The 24,879-nt window shown below is 33.6% G+C and overlaps 1 protein-coding gene and 1 non-coding gene across 4 annotated transcripts in view; both read left to right on the forward strand.

Annotated features, from left to right (window-relative positions):
- Positions 1 to 24,879, forward strand: part of Abd-B (Homeobox protein abdominal B) — a 645,906-nt gene that overhangs the window by 199,783 nt on the left and 421,244 nt on the right. For all 3 annotated transcript variants that reach the window (XM_072522550.1, XM_072522552.1, XM_072522551.1), the window contains exon 2: positions 4,073 to 4,108. The gene's annotated coding sequence lies outside the window, so the exon portion shown is untranslated. The remainder of the gene's footprint in view (positions 1 to 4,072; positions 4,109 to 24,879) is intronic.
- Positions 2,054 to 2,160, forward strand: LOC140435346 (U6 spliceosomal RNA). The gene has a single exon (XR_011950151.1). It is a non-coding gene; the product is annotated as a U6 spliceosomal RNA (small nuclear RNA).

The following is a 24,879-nucleotide window of genomic DNA, read 5'->3' on the forward strand; positions in this document are numbered from 1 at the left end:
TATGATGTTAATAATTTCTTTTTCTTAGCTTCTGGTAAATAGTTATGTTACTTGTGTGGTGTATATATGAAACCCTCAACATACGTCGTTAGCACCACATTTCAAATGCCTCTAATCGTTTTATGGCATCTTCTGTAAGGCTCCAGCTTTCTACTCCATAGAGGAGAACACTAAAAACATGGTAACATCTAAGAATTCTTATGCGTATATTAATACTTAAAGATAAGTTACAGATAATCTTCCTAAGGCTGTTAAAAGAGTTTCTGGCTTTTTCAATACATAAATAGAAGACCGAAATCACAGTCATAGTATATTTTGTTGTTATTCACAGGTCGTGATTGTTATTTTCTAATCACAGCTGTTAAATCACAGGGTAGTGATATTTAGCCCACCTCTACTGTGTGTATTTTATATATGCAATTCTCTTTTTCATGTTTCAGGTTGTGTGTGGTTGTTTATGTTCTTTGTAATCTTTGATTTGCTTGTATTAGGTTTTTTACTCATGGCCAGTGTCCATAATTTGTTGCTATTCTATGCTCTTTGTTCTCACTAGCTTTCCTCCTTCTTCTTTTTGTGTAAACATTATTTTTTAATGTGCCTTTAGTTAGTTGTTTTTCCATCCTTTTTTCGTCTTCCTACTAACAGCCTTCCTATTGGAAAACCGTCTCTTTTCGTCTTTACCACTACATTTGTGGTCATTAGGCTTATATAATCGTTTTATTCTACTCTTCTATATGCAGTCTTTCTTACCGAGTCCTTAATGTTCTACACTTTTGTAGACTGTTTTATAAATTCTGCCTCTTTTTTCTTTTCCGATATTTTTATTTCTCCATATTGTTTCATTGGGCACTGTGACTCTTTTTGTTTTATGGACTTGCTCTTTCACTTTTGTCTCGAACTTTCTGTAGCTAGATAGACCAGATATTTAAACTCCATCACTTGTTTTATTATTTAATCCTCCAGCTCTAATTTAAATCTTACTAGATTTGCTGTTATAACTTCTCATAATAAATTTTCTGACAGTTATTTTAAATTGGTGTAGCATACGTTATAAATCATCTTTATTTTAGATAATTTGTTTTTCTTCCATTTTATATTCGGAAAACGATTTCTGAAGTGGAAATTGAAACGTCAATATACGTACTTTAACCTTTAATTGTGGCTTATTCCTATTTAAATAGTAATTACTAAAAAATATAAGGTGCTATTTTTTTTCCATATGTTGTAGTATAATGATATGTTTTCTCTTAAGAAATATTAAATTTTTTGCTTTTTGGAAATGGTTCGTCCCCACCTATTAAACAACTGCTATAAATTTAATTATATATTCGAGTTCTTACTTGACTCTGCTATAAATTGTATACACTTTCTCACGTTAAAGCAGATATTATCGAAAAAATAAAAACATCGAAGCAAGAGAAGAAACCACCTTGGTATATTAATGTTCTCTGGGTGTATCCTCCTACATACCGTCGTTTTTTCGCTTCGTGTGTAGGTAGTAAATACATATGAAAACACGATAAGCGTAAATATTCATGGCGAAAAGTACTAAAATATGAAAACCTTGGAGGAAATTTACACTACTTTTATGTTCAACGAACGTGCTTTATATACTACATGTTTGTATGCATGTACTTAAATTTCATATTTTATTTCTTGAATTATACAACTTTTCCGGTTGCATTTATTACATAAAGCAATAAATACAATAAAATATCTTCAGGATAAATGTAAAAACAGACCAAAAGTTTTAAAACAGTTTTTAGCTTTGTATATTACCATGTGCGACATTCACATGATAAATAAGTTATTGACAAATTGCATCTTCCTTTACTTAATTTTTCCCAGAATGTCACATGATTCGTGATCAACGATAAAGCTGTAGGGAGTACACCACAATTCAAATATCTATATTGACCTCTTCAGTGGAGAGAATATGAAAAAAGATTTAAAAAATTGTGTCAACAAAGCATTAGCCGTGTTTACGAGATATACAAAAGGTATATGGAAGATACGCGACTTGTACTAGAGCTACTATAACAGTTATAAAATCGTACTCATTTCGGCGATATGTATACTAAAATTGGAATAATATAGAGAAGATTAGCCTGGCATGTGCGCAAGGATGACATAAAAAATCGTAAAACGTTCCACATTTGTAGTTAAATTAAATCACATCTTAACTTGAAAATTGTTAACGCTTAAGCTAAGAATATTACAGATAAATGCCTTCCATCGAAAATAATTCTGTAATTGTGGAAAACAAACTAGATGCTGAAAGATCAGAACCGTCTTTTTAAAACTATAATATTTTATTAAATGCTTATCTTATCCTACAAGAACTAAACAACTCACTTAACAATTTAAAAGAATCAAGCCTTGGTATGACGATATTCCAACTAAATCCCTACCCATCTGTTTGGTCACCAGTCTCTGGGGATCTACAATATTTTCGCCTAAGACGACAGTGTCATCCACATATATATTGTTGTTAATAGGAACTTCATTTAATTTTATTCCAGCTGTTTCACTCTCAAAAGCTTTTTTCAGGATATCTTCCGAGTAGGAATTGAAAATAAGTAGCGACAATTTCTTTTCAAAGTATTTTTCTTTTGCCTGCTTTATCGTCTTACTGATCTCGTGGTTAATATCCCTGTATTTATTGTTATCTTTGTTCTTACCTCATCTCTGTTGTTGCATCATATTAGGCATCGCGTCATTCATCTATTCCTATTTGCTCCTTGGGGAAGTATCTAGTATTTCTTTACATGGTTCCAGTAGATATTTTAGTCGATACCAGTGATCTTCAATAACATTGGTGTCTATATTCAGTTTGCTATAGTTCATATGCAGTTCATGTTTGAGGCCTTCTTTTACGTTGGGTTCTTTGGGCTTTCGTGTGTCTATTGTAGAAATTCTTTGATGTCTTTTAATGTTTTTAAGTTTGAGTGTAATCTTGGCAATAAATCTGTTGTGATCCCAGGCCACGTCTGCTCCGAAATGTACTTTCAATAAAAGCATTACAGTATCTTTTATTTATCATAATGTAGTTTATCTAGTTTCTACGATATATCTGCAGGCGATCACGATGTATACAGTCGGCTGTTTGGTAGTTTGAAACGTGTGTTTGTAACGATCAAGTTCTGCTCTTGGCAAAATTGTAAAAGACGGTCTTTCCTCTCGTTGCGATTTCCCAGACAGTAGTTTCCTACACACTTTCCACTTTCCAATTTTTGCGTTGAGATCACCTAAGACTATCGTGTTTCTGTAGTTTTCGCTACCGTCAGTGCCTCTTCGATATCCAAGTAAAATAATTCTACTTATTTTTCGTAGACATTCGCCTTAGAAGCATACACTTGTATCAGTACATTAATAGTTAACGTGTTAGTCTCTTCAATAATATTGTGGATTTTACCAGGCTGAAACAAGCTCTGAATATTCCAGGTTTCAATGTTAGTGTTGGACGGTCTATTTCTCGCGCTTTCGTTCTTCTGAGAAAGAATTCACTGGGCAACAACTTAAGAGGTCTTGTCTTTTCCTCGTACTAGAGATATGAGATATGAGTACTGAGATAAGATATAAATGTAGTTGTATGAATGCTGTAGTGCATAACTATTTAGAGCAGCAGTCAGCAGGGTCCACATAGCCATGATGATCTCTAACATAGAAGATGGAACTTAAAGAAGAAGAATGTAGTTGTTTTCTTTTGACTTCTACATCCTTATGCCGTTGAACATGATTTTGGTTTTGCCACCTACGGAGTCAATTTCTCAACCCCAAGACAAAAGTTTACCCTAATACTTTCCAACTCATCTGCCCCAAGCCGTTGGTCAGTAAGTGGGCGATTGTTATACCGGCAATCATTCGGTGAATTACCTGTTGACCCATGAAAGGTATTTTATTTCCCTCCTACCTACTGGTAAACAGGGTCTGGCATTCCCCTATCCGCTACCTAGGGACTCGCTCTCTAGGGGTTACAGGTTCCTCCGAAAGTGCATGAACATAGTAGAGTAGAGTGTATAATGTATGTAATGTATGATAATAGTAAACTTGAATTTTGGTTTTGTTTCAGAAATACATCGAAATAATATCCTGTTTTTGAAACCAGGTAAGTTTAGATATAACTAAGTATAGTTAAGAGCCTAGTAAATTAAAGTCTTTTAAAAACAAAAGTTGGTTCTCGATAAAATTTTTTGAGTTTAAAATGTCTAAAAGATTGTTTGGTAAATGGTATTTAATTCTGTGATGATTGAACCTTCTGCACTCTTCCACTAGCACATGTTTTACTGAAAGGGGTGAATTCCACTTATCATAAATTGGATGTTTTTCGTTTTTAAATAAATGTTCATGAAAAAACTGGGTATATCCGAGTCGTAAACGGGAAATAATTATTTGTTTTCATCTGGATACCTCGGATGGTTGCCATAGTCCAATCTTATTTTTTATCTCCGAAGCTTTAATAGTGTGGATTTCCATGTATTGTTCCAGCTCTAGAACAGGTGCTTTTGGTGGAAATTGCGGTTAAACAGTTTCATATGTTTCTTTGAAATTTATAAATAGGTGAAAGGTGTCAATATCAAATTCTCTAAAATTTTTTTAAAATCCGTCAAAATACCAATTTGATCCAGTGTTATACGTCCAAGTCTAAACCCACTTTGATATTTATCCAGACATTTCTTAGAGTATGTACATTTTTTTGTTATTGCCATATTGCCAGATTCCAGTGAGAGTCTAAGAAGGTAACCATTGAATTCTGTCAGGCAACGGTGGGAGAAATATTTTTTGGACATCTACGTCACGGAACAAGACACCCTGGCATCTTTCGACCGAGTAGGATATTAGGCCAGAAGACCCCAGGGTAGTGCCGGATTAACCGTGTTCCGGCTAAAACCTTAACCACCGTTCCAGAGAGGTGGTCTTGCCACTCAATGAACAACTAAAATAAAAAACTAAAAATTTATAAATAACCATAAGTTTGGCCATAAACTAATAAATAATATTAACCATACATTTCAGATCCCTTGCTTAATTTCCTTCTCTGTCTTCCTGCTACTTTTTCTTCATCACCCCAGAAATCAGACAGTGTACCTTTCTCCATTCTTTCTCTCCTCTCAACATTATGTTTACAACGTTTCTTTCATCCAGCCCGAAATCCATTCGCCTCTCGAAATCTCCCCTCTTATTTGCACATCTCTGGCAGTTAAAAATGTGGGCGGGAGTGTCCTGTACCCCATAAACAGTACAGTCTACAGAGGCAGATTTGCCTATTCTATTATATCTATAGTCCGATCAGAAACTGCGTCAGGAAGTAGTCTAGTTTTCTGAACTTACATTCCCACCACGGCCTAGACCGGGAATAAGCTCCTTCGTCTACCTTGCCTCTACGCTATCATTCGCCCATTCTCTCTGCCACTCTATTATCGTTCTTTCTCTCTCATTCTCATCTATATTTACATCCATCCTCCTCGCATACACCCTCGCTCGCTCTTTGCACAAAACGATAGGTATCACCGCTCCAATGACATATAGAGCCGCATTTGAAACTGTCCTATATGCGCTAGATACCCTGAGAAGCATTCGCCTTTGCGAAGTCTCCATCAGCTTAGAGTATTTCGCTGTGTTTAGTACGCTACACCACACGAGGGTAGCACAGGTTACTCTATCTATCTATACAGCCCTTGCTGTTCAATTTTGGACATAGGCCTCCTCTTTCTTCTTTCACGTCTCTCTATTGTAGGCAGTTTGTATCCACTTTGGACCTGCGTGTTTCTTTAAGTCATCTGACCATCTTATTTCATTGATAGCTTAGGTTCATCACAAGCATAGGTTACTACCGACTGGAAAACTCCGTTTAACATCTTCTTTTGGTGCTATCTGGGCCTCCAATGTTTGGCATCAGCAGATATTTAATCGATTTAACCGCTACAACCTCCACATTTTCCACTATAAAGCGAAGAGAGGATTTTTCCCGGCTCCCTTTAAGAACTAACATGAGTATGTACTTAGACGTGTGTAATTAAAAATATTTTGGGGAGTATCTTATAAATCGTGTTCAAATGTGTTATTCCCCTATAATTATCATATTCAAACATCTTAAATCTCTTGTGTAGCTAGCACTTCTTCTTCTTATTGCGCCGTCTCCTTTCGAAGGTTGGCGATCCAAATGGCAATTGTAGCTTTGGAAACTGCTGCACGAAAGATTTTTGTGGATGAGCAGTCAAACCATCTCCTCAGGTCTTTCAGCTACGAGTTCTAGCGTCTTCCAACTGATCTCTTGCCCTGCACTTAACCTTCCAATATGATTTGGAGTAAGTCTTATCTTTCACATCTCAACATATGACCCAAGTATTGTATTACTCTCCCTTTGATCATGCTTGATCATTCTTTTTGTTTACTTGTGCGCCGAAGTACCTCACCATTGGTTACTTTTGTGTCCATGAAATTCTCAGCATCCGTCTGTATATATACATTTCAAAGGCATCTATTCTTTTTTCTGTTTAAGAGTCCATTGTCCAACTTTTACAGCCACACAGCAAAACATAGAAAACGTAACATCTGATCATTCGAATTCTGAGCTCTAGAGTAAGGTTTGATCTTGTAAAAAATGTTTTCATGTTCATGAGGCTTTTCCTCGCTTGTTCTATTCTTGATATGATTTATATTTTTGGGTTACACTGGCTGTTTGCTCCCAAATATTTTAGTAGTTAGCACAGCAAAGCTTTATTAAATACTTTTGCCCTTTTAAACATTTGCTCTTTTCCCCATACTCTTGTCATAATTTTTGTGATTTGATTGGCTAGGTATTTACCACCAGGTTTGTACAGCTCTGCAAAGGTTTTATTAATTCCTGGTCTTAATAGTTTTGTTAATTTTTGTTTCTCACTAACCAAAAATTGTTTTCAATAAACTTATTTTATTCCATGCAGAACTCTTACAAGATAGTATGAAACTTTTTATCCTGTGCTATCGATAATTGTTATGTCGCCCTATAATTTTTACATACAGTAATTTTTTATTAGGTTTATGATGATTTTGGGTAAATTTTTTAAAATTTTGTGGTGTACCCTTATAATGGTGATAATAACTAAGTGATTAAACGCAGTAAACCATTTATTTCAGATCAAAACATTAAAATAAAGACCTTTGAGTAGTTAATAAATATTAGTACGCCCTGTAATGGTTCTGTTTGGAAAAAAAAACTTAAACCAGTCGTTAAACTTTAACGATTTGTTAACTAAAACCCCTAATGAATACTTAAAGGATTTCGAAAGGCAGCTAAAATAAAGTTATAAAGAACATAGCTGCCCACGACCCGCCACTCCCAGACCTTGCAAAAATATCACGGTATACGATGTAGGTACTGATCAGAGAGCTTGATATATCATTTAGTAATATCAAGTCGAGAATGGCACAGCCGTAAATATTACTCGGTGTATAATTTATTATCCACCTGTATAGAAACGCTGAGCCGACATTTTCTCGGTAATGTATTACCTTACTCTGCTGCTCCATCCACCATCACACACTTTTTGCTTTCTGTTTCTTTTCATCTTTAACGAACATGCCAGCCTTTGAGTGAAATATGTGAATTGATGTTAGTCGAACACGGCCAGGACCGTATTCTTTATTAAAAAGTCAATTAGCTGGACGGACACTAATTCCTTTTGTCCGGTTACTTCACTTATCTTATATATATATATATATATATATATATATTAAAAAATAAGGGCATATCTCGTAACAGGAACAAAAAAATAGGTATACAAGGTGGAAGGCTAATGTGCTATGTGTACATATGTACACATAATTAAAAAAGGAAATTAAAGAACTAAAAGATCAAGATACGACTTTAAAGATAAAATAAAAAAGCTGCGGGAAACAATCAAACAGTTAGAAAACAAATTAGCCAATTAGAAAAGAAAATTACCACAGCAAACGAAAAAATAGAGAAATTGAAGAGGGAAAGAAGGAGGAATAATGTAATAATACAAGGATTAAATATGAACACAAATTATAAAAAAAGTACTGCGACAGGCTATAAAAAATTTTGTGGGAAAACAAAATCAAAGTAATTAAAACAAAGTAAATAAAAAAACTAAATAAATATATAAAAATGATGATATGTCAAATAAAGAGAGAATTACCTAGAAAGAAATTAGAAGTAAGGTTATGGAGGAGAGACATAATGAAAAAAATGTCAAAACAGCATACCAGAAAATAATCATAGATGGAGAAATATGGACATGGAATAAGAGCCAACGACAATTAATAAAAGAAAAAAGTATAAAACCAAAAAACTAGCAGCACAACTAAAACAGGCTAAAATAACGGAAGCGACTTGGCAAGTAAATGTACACGAGATGGACAAAATGTACAAGTTATTAATGGAAACAAAACAATAAACGAATATATATTGGTAGGGACATGAAATGTAAGAGAAACTTACGAGGAAGGAAAATTAATACACCTACTCTAGGAATACAAAAAATATAAATTCGGAATATTAGCACTACAAAAAACAAAACAACTAGGACAAAACTGAATGGGAATAAATGACTATTTATTTTTCCATAGAGGAGGAAAATAGAATGTTGGACACAGGTTATGTGGTAAATAAACAGTTGAAAGATCTAGTCGTTGAGTTATGTCACCAGAAGTGACCAATCACGACTCAGATTGTCACTCTGGCCAGCCAATCACAAACAGTTTTATTAACTGCATTGTTATTGGTCTCCCGGCGGAAGGTCTCTGCTAAATTGCAAACACAAAGCGTATAAAATGGCAGCACATCTTCCGATCGGGAGCTAGTCGTCTTACACGACTAGCCCGTGATAGACTTTGTTGGTCAAGTGCCTTTTGAAATGTCAACGTTTATTATTATTACCCTTGTGAGAAGACTTTGAAGAAGTTTGACTTGTTTGAAGAAGAGTCCGGACGCTTTCATAGTGAATACATACAAAGACTGTTTGACTACAAAGCATTCACAAGAAGGTATAGGAACTGGAGTAGCAACCGTTGGTCATTATTTCAACAAGGCGAAAAAAGTTTAATAGTAAACTTGTAACCTCACGAAAAAAACTATCAGCTCAGAGTGAACATTCCCTGCGTTTGTAGGAGTCTATCTTTGAGATAGGAAAGATAGTGTGCCTTATACCTATTTCAGATCGTGAACCTATTTCAGAACTAGCACAGTGTTCCACTAGACCACCGACGTTTAGGAGTGAATAAAAGTCACAGGTGGACTTGGAATTGCTCCTCACTCGGTGGCCAAGCTGAAGTCGTGCTTTGCCGTCAGAAACCTCGAGGGAAATAATCAACGTCTTTACAATACATCAGATTGTTTTCGCGGGAGGTAACGTGCGAGGCGTAGCACCAACGTCGAAGTCGCCACTCCGACGTTGTTCCTACACACGTCGTGGGGTGTGTGCTCGATCACACGTCGAAACGTGGAGGTCTGGCATCTCTGTGAAATCCAGGGCGTACACCGCAATTAGAATACTCATATTCAATACATGTAAGAAAGTAATACATCGTCAAGTAAGAACCATCGAACTGTTAAAGTATTCTAAATTGTTGGTGGGCCTTCGAGGACTATAGAGACACCGGTAAACTTCACGTGGAGTGTGGTACAAGTGCATACAAGTAACCACGAGGTCGAGGATGGAGACGAAGAACCTTAACTCTGCCTCAAGAGCGGCGGCCGAATTACATCCAGATACAAAAAATGCAACGTGAGGCGCCATATCACCAGATGGGAAGGAAGGGCCTGGAAAACTACGGCTACTTATCCATTCCCACGGTACCTTACAGAGGGACTTCAACCAGTCTATTCGAAGTACCCTCTGCGTATATTCCATCTTCGGTGGATAATTAACATTTCTAATAGTCTATAATTAACCATAAAGACCAAAGACATTAAGACAAGAATATATAAGACATATATATATATATATATATATATATATATATATATATATATATATATATATATATATATATATATATATATTTATATATAGTGTTGTAGTGAAGTTTTGGGAGACATTCGTTGGACTTTCCGAGTTTGAATTTGTATCAGCCCAAAGTGTCTGATGAGGCTGGGCTAGGCCGAAATGATCATAACACTTTATTGATACCGATTCGAGCACGAGAAGTTTAACGAATTTGTCCTCCTAGGCCATATATTTGGCCATTTAATTTAATATATATATTTATATATATATATATATATATATATATATATATATATATATATATACAAATATAACAAATACAAGTCATGATCCAAGTGTGGGAAAGAAAAGTTCTCAGGAAAATATTTGGAAGAAAGCTGTGGAATGGAATGTGTATAAAAAGACCAAATATAGAACCAAAGAAGATGTATGAAGAACCGAGTACCGTCTTCTTCTTCTTCTTCTAATGGCGCTACAACCCTTTGTGAGTCTTGGCCTGCTTAACAATGTTCTTCCATTCTGCTCTGTCGGATACTTTCCTTCGCCACTGCCTGATGTTCATGGTTTTAAGATTCCTCTCTACGTCGTCTATCCATCTTTTACGGGGCCTTCCTCTTGTTCTGTTTCCTTGGGGCTTCCATCTCTGGACTACTTTTACAGCTCGATTATCTGGCATTCTTTCTAGGTGACCAAGCCAGTTTAGTCTTTGTGATTTTACAAATCTGAACCGAGTACCGTAGGGATCATAAAATCATAAAGTCTCAGATGGTTGGGACATATCCAAAGAATGTTAAACACGAGATTTCCCAAAATAATACTAACGGAAGGAATAGGAGGAAAGAAGAAGAAAGGTAGACTATAAACCAGGTGGAAGAAAGATCTTGAAAACGATATAGAAGAACTTAAAATTCCAAATTGGAAAAATAATGCAGCAAACAGAAAAGAATATTAAACCAAACCATGGGCTTTCTAGATCTGGAGAGTTAAGTTAAGCAACTAGATATGCTTATCTTCCTGGAAGGAATAGAACTGCGTAAACTACTCTAATCACTATGAAACCACCAAAGAGGGCAAGGAAAGGGGAATACATTGGATCTTAGGGTTTAGATCTTGTATAGACAAATCTATCATGTTCTAATTTAACCTCTTCTTAACTCACAAAGTATTGACTCTTTACAGAATCAATGTAATGCAACGTTGAAATCTTAAAGATAAAAAGGATACAAGGGAAACAATTAACTATACCCAAAAAGATTTGTTTATTTAGCAATCTAACACTTTAAAATGAGTAACGATATACCTGCAAAACACCTTGCGAAAATAATATATTATTGTGACCATCAAGGTCTAGGTTTTAGGCATTGATTGCCAATATGTTACCATTGAACGACCCATCAGAAACGGTGGGTGCCAGTGGGTAATAATATAATTACGTCGGAAAGGTGGGAGCCAATGTAGAACAATGAAACTCACAACTTTCTTTGGGTCTTTGGTGGGGGGGGGGGGCGGTCAATTGTTAGGCCCCGTCTAGCTCAGTCTCTAAGGTGTGAGAACGTCTTATCTTAAAAGTAAATCTAAAAAATGAGTTTGGCTGGGACAAGATATTAACTAATTATATTTTTTATACATTAAAAATATATAAAATTGAAATTTCATTAAAATCAACACAGCAAATCTTGCCTACAGCTTTACAAAAAAGATTTTTAAATGATACTTATGGCTTCTGATGTTGTCTTTAAATAGTTAGACAGGATTGCAGAATATAGTTTTTGGTTGCTAGTTACAGTTGTTTTTATTGGTATTAAACCTCAGAGATATGTTAAGTTCCCATAGCAGCGGCCACCTATTGCAGTATTTTACTTCCAATGGTCGACCACGGGGTTTGAGAAGTCTTCACCCAAAAAGCTGAACAAAAATTGAATAAGAACAAAAATTCCGGAGTTTTAACAATATAAAATGAATTTTGAACTAAAGATCCAGCTTAAATAAGCAAAAGACAATATAAAGACTAATAAAATCTACCTCTACAGAATTTAAATAACATGACAGAGTAGAGTTCCCAAATGACAAATATACTTGTCGACTGAAGTGAGGCATAGAAATTTATACGTTCTATGTCGCAGATGTAGAACAGACTGGAGTCAAATACAGGAAATATAACTAAAATAAATAAACATTGAAAGTAAAAAATAAATATTAAATAGGATATTAAGTTGTTGAAAATTTGAATAAAGAGTTGAGCGTCAACTATTTTCAAAATAAAAAAACTATAAGATAAAGGTAATAGATGAATAAAATCAAGAGAAATTGAAATAAAATAATTATTTAAAGACAAATGACAAACATGTAACGTTTATAACGTTACATTATGATATAATCAGTTGGTTTATTTGTTTCGTGACAAAACAAGTTTTTATATTCAAAAAATCTATTTATCTGGAAATCAAATGAAATATAATGAAAAACTTGTTAAAAGCCGATGTGTCACAGAATAACACTTTAAGCATGTGTTCATAAATAAATTACGTATTTAGTTGTACTCTCCTGAATAAAATATTGCTGTAAGCAAGTATGTAAATAATTTTGTAAAATCCATAAACAACATAAAATTTGGCGTGCCGATGTTTTACAAGGCCATAAAATTATTCACCCTTTTTTTAAACAGACTAAATTAGGAAAAGTTGCCTTAGCTCCGTAAGTAACAGAACAATAATTAGCGAAGTATGAAAGCAGTACAAAACATGCCGACAAAGGTCATACGCCTAAAAACTGTATCCGGAATGGTTTTAACATCCTTCTACTAAGAAGTCGTATTTCATAAAAATGCGACAAGCTTTTGGCTATTCTTGATATTTTTTGTACACTATTTCGTCTATATTTCCATTTATTTTGTGTAATATTCCCGTTTTTTAATTGCTGTTTTGTTACTAAAACCAGAGTGTCCCTTATCTCCCGAGTCGAGCCGATCTTAGCTTCCAGTCACTAGTGTTAACTTCACAGAATTAACGATCACAATTGGGAAGTGTCCCTTCACCACGACAAAGTCTAATGGCTCTCGGAGGAGCACAAATAGTTTTAGGATTGATATTTCTATACTGCAATCTGAAAGGTCTTTTGTATATAATATTATACATTTATGTTTTAATATCTTGATTTTCGCAGAATCTTTAAATTACTATGTCCACGTTACATATCCAAACGCTGTTTCTGTGGTTTTCCGGGTTTGACTCCGTGTTGAATAATTTTGGTTTTGACCAACCATTATTTTGACGACGTTTTGGCAAGTTTGCACGTGCCATTGTCAAGTTAGATAGTAACGCTTTTTTGCTGATGCTTGCAAGAAGCGTCAGAATGCAAGGAAGCATCTCCTCGTACCCTGGAGGACTTCAGAAAGTGATACTACACTTAGATTAAGTAAAGCAGCGCTAAACAGATCTAAGATGCACAAAACTATTGAAAATAAACTCAATTTGATATTGACGAAAGCCAGAACTTAACTTATAACTAAACAAGTCAAAAAATGGTCCTGGTCTAAAAACGTTTCTGAAATTATCACTTTAACTCCTACGAATAAAGTATGAAAACCGATAAAGAAAATATTTGACTTAAAATATACACCGATAATTTTAAAATTAAAATAAACTACAAAATTTCTAACTGTCCTTTTGAAATAGCTAATGTTTTAGCTAAAACATTTAATAATTTGTCTTCTAACAAAAAGTACAGTGATAATTTCTTTAATTACAAGCTACAAGCTGAAAGCACCAAGCAAATTTGCCAGAAAGTGAGAAAGAAATGAATTCATTTAACCTGCCTTTTACTATTGAAAAACTAAATAATCCAGTAATGCAATAATTAAAAAACACTAGCCCAGAGTCTGAAAACATACCAGTAATATTTTTAAAACTTCTTCCCCTTTCCTCTAAACTATACCTACTCCAGATCTTTAATTTAATTTGGCAACAAAACAAATTTCCTATAGCTTGGTCAAATGCCATCATCTTCCTCTTTTTAAAATCCCAAAAACCAAGTCTATGTTCAACGGGCAAATTAATAAAGAAAATGACAGACCACAGACTGATATGGATGATAAACACATCTAATCACTTAATATCCGAACACAATGGATTTGGATCTAATCGCTCTGGAATTGAGAATATTCTAGACTTGGAAAGTGGTATCCACAAACAGCTAGCTACAAAACAATCCCGTATTGCAATCTTTTTTTATTTAAAACGAGCATTTAAATTTGTTGAAAATTTGACATCATCAGAAAACTACAGTTGTGGAATATACATGAGAGATGCCTTAATTTTATCAAAGATTTTTTGTATAATAGGTAGGTCATTTCGAGTAAAGGTACTTCTAGTTTGGGGAATGTGCTGAAGAAAATGGAACTCCACAAGTTTCAGTAATTAGTCCTACGTTGTTTATAGTAGCAATACATAGGATCGTTCATAAACTACCTAAACAGGCGACCTTCTTGTAAACATAAACGGTAAAAACATTAAATTAATGACATATATTGTATTGAGAAACCCTCCAGAAAACCCTATAATATGCTTAGGTGACGATCGCATAAAACGCGTGAAAACTTTTAAATACCTTGGCACCACAATCAATGACCAATCGGATACACAACAAGAAATAAAAACCCGAATACAAATGGCAAGACAAGCTTTTGTGAAATTCAGACCGCTCCTATGTAATTCAAAACCTAAATTTCGAAATACGCTACAGAATGGTCAAGTGCTACATATGGTCCATCTTGCTTTATGGCATGGAAACGTGGACTTTGAAAAAAACATCTATCAACAAACTTGAAGCATTTAAAATGTGGTCATTGAGAAGAATGATGCGCATACCTTGGGTGGATAGAGTTCGAAACGATGACGTCCTTAAGAGAGCCGGCGTGGAAAGAGAACTCTTTGAATTAATTAAAAAACGCAAGATTGGTTACCTTGGGCACATATTGAGAGGAGCAAAATATGAAATACCACAGTTAATCCTACAAGGGAAGATCGAAGGTAGGAGAGGAGCCGGCCGCAAACAATTATCCTGGTTAAGGAATATTAAAGAATGGACAGGAATACACAATACAGGCGAGCTGTGTCACGCCGCCAAGAACAGAATTCTAGTAATGAGATAGTCGCCTACGCACTTTGGTGTATGGCATGTTAAGAAGAAGAAGATTGCATTGAGATATATTGCAATCAATGCTAAACCAGTAAAAAGAATAGTCAGGAGGTTTTGAATTTTCAGTAATAGAAACTTCGGCAGTTCTCTTACCATCATGGCAATCTGTATTTTGCAAACTGCTGCTCTAAGAAGATTTGTGGTTGTTGTCTTAAAGGACGTACGTAAATTTTTCTGCCACGAAATCCTTCGCCTTTCTGGTTCTCGTTTTTATTCTACGTTTCCTTGTAAAATTAATTGCAGCAACCCATATCTTTCGCTGTTCCTCATGATATATTATTCCTCGGGATGCAATATTCTTCACCAAAAAACCTCCACCAGTCTACATAACATTAGAATTCTAAAGCTCCACAGTGGCATTTAAACCATCCTTAAAATTTTTGGGCATGCCGTTTGATCAAAAACCGTCGTGGCAGCAGCATATAAATTAGACTGTATCAAAAAATCAAGACTAAATTATTATACAGTAAAATAATATTATTGAAAACACTGGCTTATAAAAATTGGGTATAAGATCAAATAACTATATTGAGAAAATATCGAACATTAATAAGGATTAAAGGAGTTAGGTCTAATCTTGTTATTACATACATAGAGTATAACCTACGTAGAGCATTCCAAACAACTCCTACTGAGCACAGGCGGTGAGCCACACCTACTTTACCGAAGAATGTATCTAACACTAAGTCAAGTAAACCTTTTGTGTATGATAGTACCTTCAACGATAAGTACATACATTGCTTTATTAATAAGTGTCACACACCAAAATCTTACTATAAAATAATTCTAATGTACTGTTCTGATTAAATATTTAATTTCCAAAAGTTTTTGCAGTAAACTCTGACAACTGGCCTCCATGAACTTCCATTGGGGAACCAAAAATTAATGTATGATTAAGTCTAAATATTAAGGATCAAACAAGTCCAACAATCTTTAACCAGAGCTGAATCCTATCTTGATCCAGCAGTACAAAGACTGATTTAAAATATTTACTGACGCATCAAAAACTTAAGAGGGAGTTAGTGCAGCTATTATTACATTAGACGGTCCCTTAAAATTTGAACTTCCCACCCATTCTACCACATACTTATCAGAACGTTTTGTTTTGTTTAAAGTCCTACAATATAATAATACCAAATTATCTCCTATAGTATCATTTTTTTCGACTTATTCGCAATGATGGTGCAATTAAAGACATGCAAAAATCTCTACTCGAAACATCCCATAGAGAAAATGATAAAATGGGGACTTCAGAAAGCCCAAGAAAACCTCACAGTAAACTTCTTTTGGATACCTTCCCACGTCGGTAACGATATAACGATGATAAGTTAATAGATGTAAGTGTTCGCGATGCTATCGCTAACAAAGAATCAGAGGTCGAATATCAGAGTGTGACAAGTGATTTAAAACCCCATTTCAAAAATAAAGTGTTAAGTGCGTGAAACCGGGAGTGGTGCAAATTGAGTTTCAAAACTAAAATAGATTAAAACTAGCATTTCTCCATGGCAACCAACAGCAACAAGAAGAAGATCTCAAGTAATCGTAACACGTCTCAGACTGGCTCATAGCAGGTATATTCACACGCACACCTAGTCTCAAACAGCGAAGCTTCAAAGTGTTTAATGTATGATTTAGTAGACAGTATAGACCATTTCCTAATTGACTGTTCTATATATACTATTAAAAGATGTGTCTATGGCATGCCGAGAAGCTTGCAAACGGTGCTTTTAAATACTTTTGACTACAAAAAACTAATAGGCTATCCGTCTATGATGTATAAAATTTAATCAAAGTACTGTTAATTGTATTTAAATATAATATAATCATTACGTCGCTATAATCTTCGAAAGGAGATGGCTTTTTGTTTTAAATAAAAAAAAATTTGGACTTTGTAAATATGTAAATAAGAAAAACAAATGTATCATTTTTCAAAAACACAAAATGCAGTCAAAAAGATAGAGTAAACGAAAATAGAACAGATTATTTAGAAAAACTATCTAGTAACTTAACATTGACAACTACATAGTGTTACAACAAAATTAAGAAATAAAATTGCGTATCAAAACGTTAACATCTGAGGAAGAGAAAATTAAAAGCAGATTATAAGGATTGGTTTAACTGCAGCTCATATTAGCTATTCAGAGCAGCACCTAGCAAAATTATCAAAGCTATAATGCTATCCAATCTTCAATAAATAAAGAAACTTTAAGTTGAAAAACTAACGGCTATTAGCCCCTATTCTTACTTTTTCAATGATTATGAAAAACGCTCTTTTGGGAGTGATAACTCTCGGAATTAAAAGTCTTAGGTAGTTCATGCATGATCATGTGTTACTACACTGCGTAGTTATGGTATGAGAGATTTTAAAAACCGGTTTTTCAAACCTTAACAGAACTCAATGCTAAATCTTTAGCATCTAATCAATACTTTTCCAAAAACCATAGGTAATAACGTAGATTTTGAGTTATTTAAAATATTTTCATTAGATCTTCTCCCTACCGAAGTTTCTGTTTTTGTTTTGACGACGTCACTGGCTTTACCACCCTACAGAACATATGTACACATCCCACATTTTAGTATTTTATAGAAAGGAACGACTTCGCAGATGTTCTCCCAAAATGGAAGTAGAGGTATTAAAGACTTACCTTTCAGCCACATGTGTACACATACTTTCATTATACGGAATTAACTTAAGTGTTAAATTCAATGATGTCTGAAATGGGAGATTGGTGATCACTCATGCCGTGATGATGTTTCCAATAAAATGTTTAGTATGTAGGTGTTGCGAGATTGGTCTTGTATGCAAATTATTGAATATTTTGTTGTAAACATTTTACCTACATGATTATAATTAGATAATTATACAAAGTCGCAAGTTAAAGTTTACCACGAAATAAGAAAAAATAGTGTATACAGAGGTAGGCCACATTGAAATAAACATAAATTAAAAATAAATGTTTAGTAATATAAAACAGTAATAGGAACATCCTGATAATTTTTAAAAAAATTAAGTTATTCTAAGTAATAAATAAATTTCTATAAAAACAAATAAAAAATAAGCACATCAAAAATGTCTCAGGACTCGTTTTCAAGATGATAGATGCTCTCACGAGAGTACAATTAAGAGAAGTGATAGTGATAGTACTATCAAATTTATGGCCAGTTTACGTGAATCGGTATTTTGTCATTCTGTCTTAAAAACTATCAGCAAAATCAAACCATACATTTTTTAGAGTATAAACGTCTTTTGTCCCAGCTCCTGTTCTCATAGCCTTTTTGATTTTGGTCACCTTCTGATTTTAATATGTGCGTTTTATATTTCGAATTCTCCTTTATTGTAGAAAGGCCTAAGAACGGCAATAATATTTCTTCAGCCCGGTCTTTCTTACTTCTATTTTTCTTAAATTACAAAGACTTCTAAGTCTTTTATATGCTTCAGCTCGTTTTCAAGTTTCACAAGTTTTTCGGCCTCCATCAATGTTCTGGTGGTATACGTTGCCGTTTGTAAAAGTCACTCTACCTCCGAGACTGCTACCATAGTCTGATTTCTAGGGACTGCACTTGAGCTGAGCTGGAGACTGAGGGCTTTGCAATTGTTTTGCTTCGGCCTTTCTTTATACGTAAAAAAATTACACTATTTAAAGGGCTTATTTTGACCCCAGCATAATTTTAAAAATGTGCAATTTTTTGCAGACCCTGGATTGCAAAATTGTTATGTAAGAACTATTTAACCGATCCTAAGGAAATTTAGTTCACATTTCAGCCATATTATAGAGTTTTTTTGAGCGGAATAGGAAGGCTGTAAGTTATATCTAAGAGATCAAAAACAAATTGAAGGGAAAACTCAATTTTTGGCACTTTTTTCTCAATTATTGCTATTTTTAAACAGTAAAAATTACATTTTTAATTTCTAGATAGTAAAATATTATGTAATATTAAAAAACAAAACTTTTACCTATTATAAGTTTTTTTTTCGTTTTGTACGAGCAATATCTCTGGAGTGATAAGCGAAAATATGGATGCAAAATGCCCAAATTTTGATTTTTTTTTAGATTTTGTTAAATAAGAAATTAAACACAATGTTTGCGACTGGTGAATAGTATTGAATATTATGATTATTGATACAATGTATATCCTGAAGTAATTCCAAAGCAAAATAAATATACTGCAATGGAAAATGTCCAATTTAAAATAGATCCCGCCGAGACTAATACCAAAATTCTTTAAATTAGAATTGGTAAAAAATAAAAATATCGCAGTTTTCATTGATAAACATTCTGATCTCCAGTCTCCATTAATGACCTATTGTCCTGGTCGTGGATCTCTCTCTGACATTACCTTTTAGACTCCCTCAAGTCATGTTGTTTCTGGTTGTAGTAGAGAGTTAACATATATGAAAAAAAACTCCCTCTTGTTTTTTTGTCAGTTGTTTTTACAATCTAAGGGACACCATTGATAAACTTAAGTATTAGGTCATTTTCCTTCCTCTGTTCTTTTCTAGCTTTAAGTTATTTTAAAACCTTATGCAGCTGTTTCTGCTGAAGTTTTGTTCTATTCATGGGCACCTGAACACTAGCAATTGTAAATTTATTCTTTGACTTGGAAACTTCGCTAGCCAAATGAAAATTACTTAGAATAATTTTAATGAGTCTTGGTCTGGCACCATATTTACCAACCCTCAAAACTTTTTTAATATTAGAGACAATATTTGGAGCTTTTACTGTATCTGTGTATCTAAGACGACTTGTCTGTCATCATCTATTCTTTTAGAAATGTCACTTAAGCTGGACTCTTGAACATTGTATAACATAACATAACGCTTGACTGTTTAAGAGTTGTCTCTAATAAATATATGTCTGATAAACCATGTTGCGTTTATGTTACCTTTGTTCCTTATCCAGTGACTTAAATTTATGCTAAATAATAATCTTTTGGTCAAGGCTATTTATCTTTTGCACAGATAAAGGAACTAGAGTATGAACCCTTTATAAAAGTATCAGATCGTGCGATTCTTTATCACAACTACCCTAATCTCACTAGTAGTTAAACCAGTGCATATTTTTAGGTGAGAAAAAACTCTACAAAAATCACAAAGAATAATGATATTATCGTCATTAATTAAATCACTACATACCGTACACATTTGGGGCATCTTAACCTCACTTTCGGGATTTTGAGAAATAACACTTATATACTGCTGCAATTCGAGTTAGCGCACTAGCTGAGAGCAGTTAAAAGCAGGACTATTAGAAGAAAAGTTCTTTAGAAAAATAAATGGAATATATGACAATAAACATAACAGAGTACAAACAAATCTGTGATCACTATTATTTTGGTTATGCTTTTTAAATTAGGCGTCGATAAATATAGGCGGTGAAACTTCATAGAGCACCGATCGAAATTAAAATTGTTGGCGGCAAAAATTTTCAGCGCCATGGTATAAATTAGAAATATTGGCGGGAAAGTTCGTGGAGCCGCGGTCTAAATTTGAAAAAAAATTGTTGCAAAGATTTGCAGACAATTAGTCGAAATTAGAACCCTGAATAAACAAGAAACACAAATATATAAAACAGAAATATTTAAGATAATTATAATAAATCTTACGATATTGTTCTGAAGCTATTTTCTTGTGGCATTTTAAATTATTGAGAACGATTTCCGAAGTGGAAATTGAAACGCCAATAAACGTATTTTAACCTTTAATTGTGGCTTATTCCCATTTAAATAGTAATAAATCTTACGGTTCTCTTTACTGGCAGTAAGGCAACATCTTTAAGATCAGTATTTAGAATAGTTCAAAATAAATATCAAGAGCTAAGAGAATTTTTTGTTACTGGAGAAATTTGAAGTGATCATAAAAATAGTATCACGGGAAATTACCGTATAGCAATAATTCAATATACGAGTTGTCTTACGAAATTATAAAAACATGGAGAAAACAAAATATTAAAAATTTCTAATTTTAGATGTATAATCTGTATATAAATTGTCGATATAAATGAGGAAAGACAAACTAACGTAATAAAAACAAAATAATTTGTTTAGTTTTCCAAAAAGAAACAAAGTATTGTAAAACCTAAAAACCAAAACGTTAGTAAAAATGGTATCATTCTGAAAATTAGGGATAATTCATTATATAAAGGGTGTTTTTGGGCAGGTATAAATTGGGCAGGTCACATAGCGAGACTGAAAGACACAAGATGGACCAGAAAACTAATTGACTGGTGCCCACGAGAAGACAAACGCAGCAGAGGACGACCATAAACACGCTGGATGGACGACATTAGACGAATATCCAAGAAATGGCAACAAGAAGCACAGAACCGTGAAGAGTGGCGAAAAATGGGAGAGACCTATGTCCAGCAGTGGACAGAAGAGGTTGCATGATGATGATGATGATCTGATGTTGATGCATATTAGTTACAATTCTAGTTTTGCTATTTCTTTTTTAATATCTCTTATTTTAGTTTTCTCTCTAGTACACTTATTTGTCTTTATATTTGGATTTTTATTTAATATTGGCCATTCCTTAGCTCTTTATTTTTTCTTTATAGAAAATCTATACTATGAGAATAATAAAAAATTAAAAATAAACATGTATCTACGTTTTCCACTGATAATCTATGTAGTTGAAGTTATTTTGAATTAACGAGAAAAGTCATTATTTAAGAACAATAGGTATAGATCATCGCTGATGAATCATAAATAATTGATTAAGTGCCTAGTTTCAATGCAAATCAAAGAAATATTATGATTCATCCAAAAAAATGTATACAAAATAACACAATAATATAGCTTACTATTAGCATCTATTAATTAAACAATATTGCTGATTGTTCTCACGTTTTACAATGGTAAAGTCAAAGCAATGATTGATATTATATACATCAAGCTTTACACAAACATATAACATGAAACATACAAAATCAGTCAGAATTTGAAATTCCTAGGGTAATAACATTACCCTCAAAATGTGTTTTAACCACTAGGGGCTATTGGCCTACAAGATCTAGGTCAGATATGTTAACTTTAAAATGATGTAACAAATAACAAAATCTTTGATTATACACATAAATGATTTGTAGAGATAGTTCAAACACTCCTGACCATGGAGCTGCGCGAAGGCGGAGTCAAATTCACGTAAAGGCAGAAAAGTTCTATTGTAAGTGGAATTATACAGTGCATAGTACAATGCGTTTCGCATGGAAGTGGGGACTAAACCAAATTTCGTCTACTGCGCCGTGGTCAGGAGTGCTTGCACTATCTCTACAAAAAAACCTTTTTTTGAGAACGATTTCCGGAGTAGAAATCGAAACGTCAAATATTTGTTAATTAAAAATGCGATTTTCATCACAATTCACAACCAATAATTGTGGCTTAATCCCATAAAAAACATAATATTTAACTTAACAATATCACATAAAAGTAGTTTCAGAACCTTGATACATCAAGCTTGATGCAATGGGAAGAACCTACCATAAAATCACTTTAAGCAGACGGCTGAAAAAACTTGGATTTAAATACAAAATCGTTTGAGTGGCTATTATGGAAAGTAAGAGGATAGTATATCTCACACGAATTAATTTTGTCCATGATTTCAAGCTTATGATTAGGCGACTGAATCCATAGGTTTCGCAGTCAATATCCCAACTACACACCCACACATCTTTTCAAGCCAAGTAGGTAAATATTGAAAATACATAGCATCTTAGTGTTTTTGTGTGTGTGTGCATATAAGTTTTTGTATGTTCGTTCCTTAAAACTTTTGTGTAAAATTTCTTGGTTTATCGGTCTTCAATTGATAAAATATTTCAATATCTTTCACACGTTTTGGCGACATGAATTGTCGATGAATTCTTTATTTTTTCCTTTATGTCTTACACATTAAAGTAAGTATTAAGAGCTTAAACTACACGATATAAAAGACAATATGTATTTATTTTAATTTTTTAATACCAATGGATATGATTGGTGTTACAGTTTGATATTAACATAATAGTACAGACCATCTAATTTACTTACCGTTGCACGTCATTATCATTGACAGAGATCGAAGTTGACATAGTTGCCAAAGTATAAAAAAATCCTGAATTTATTTTAAATCAAATACTTAGGTCACATAATTATTGCAAAAGTGGATTATACAACAAAACAAATTAATATGTAATGTAAATAAATAGAAACAAAACAAGAGTTAAACAATAATCTTGTTAAAATCAATTTGAGCCACGTGTATGCGTCGAATAAACATGTAAAATGGAATACTTAAACAAAAACAACACTTTTTTCATTGCTTATTTACTTTGAAATGTTTTGTTACAACTAAATTTTCGAATGATTTTTTCTTTTTTTCTTCAGATTTATATAAATTTCGGTTTTCAGATCGATAGTGATTATAGTTTATTTTTATGAACGAGAGAGTAATTAGCATAATTTTAACTGGTAGCTCCGACCACTCCATGGGCGTGCTCAAGATTAATTGAAAAATTACTTTGAATAATTGTAAAAAATAAATGAATTATTTCAGTGTTATAAAGTGTTATGTGTATGTAAACAAAAGTCACCACTATATTAGAACTGACTGGCCTACATTAAAAAGGGTTTTAAAAAATTCACATTTTTTTTAATTTTTAAAAATTACAAAAGAGAAAAAGAGTTTTTAAAACCGTCTAAGGTATGTTAAATAGATGAATAAAAATATTAATATAAAACTTACAGCTACTTGTTACAAATCCAAATCAGATTCAGAAGATGAACTTTCAGAACCAAGATTTATAATAACTGGCTCGATCATTTTATCAGTAATATTGTCCAGCTTCCACATTTTTTCCTCTTCTTTAATAGTGTGATTTACTGCCTTTTCCCAGTTTTCAGGTTTTACATTATTTACGGCCTCCAAAAACAACTGTTTAACATCATGAATTTTAAAAGTGGTATTTTTTCTTGAAACTTCACTCTTTATCTGTGCCCATACCAGTTCAATCGGGATTAATTCACAATGATATGGTGGGGATCTAAGTACTGTCATTCCACGATTTTTGGCAATTTCATCAATTTCGTATTTTTTAAATTTTTCTTTATGAAGGGCACACAACGAATAAAGTTCCTTTCTTATAGATCCGGGATGGTACGTAATATTTTTTGAACTCAGCCAATTCCGCAAGTCTTTTTTTAACCACTTGGTTGTGGGCAGTCCTTCTATAAGTCTGGAGTGATAACTTGCATTATCCATTACTATTACACAGTTCTTAGGAAGAAGATCTATCATTTGTTCGAACCATTCTTGAAAGACATCAGCGTTCATGTCTTCATGGTAGTCACCGGTACGAGTTGATTCAAAAGTTAATAAACTACCTTTAACAAAACCGTCTGAACTGCCAATGTGTACTATTATCAGCCTGCGTCCCTTTCCTGATGGTGGGTTTAAACCAGTAGATAAGTTATTTACAAAAGCGTGCCTTTGACTTGTAACAGTTTCATCCTGCCAAAATTTATTTGGTGTATGACCCTCGTTGATCCATGTTTCATCAAGATAAAATATTTTTCTTTTTTGGTTTCTCATTTCCTTTATGGTTCTTAGAAAATGTCTTCTCCATATGACAATATCGCTTCTTTCTAATAAAATAGACTTTCTGGGATTCTTTTTCCAGCGGAAGCCTATTTCTTTTAAAAGTTTCCATAACGTACTTCGACGGTATCAACTCATTTCTGGGTAATCCTTATCATCTCG

The sequence above is a fragment of the Diabrotica undecimpunctata genome, chromosome 2, assembly GCF_040954645.1.
Source record: "Diabrotica undecimpunctata isolate CICGRU chromosome 2, icDiaUnde3, whole genome shotgun sequence".
Lineage (NCBI taxonomy): Eukaryota > Metazoa > Arthropoda > Insecta > Coleoptera > Chrysomelidae > Diabrotica > Diabrotica undecimpunctata.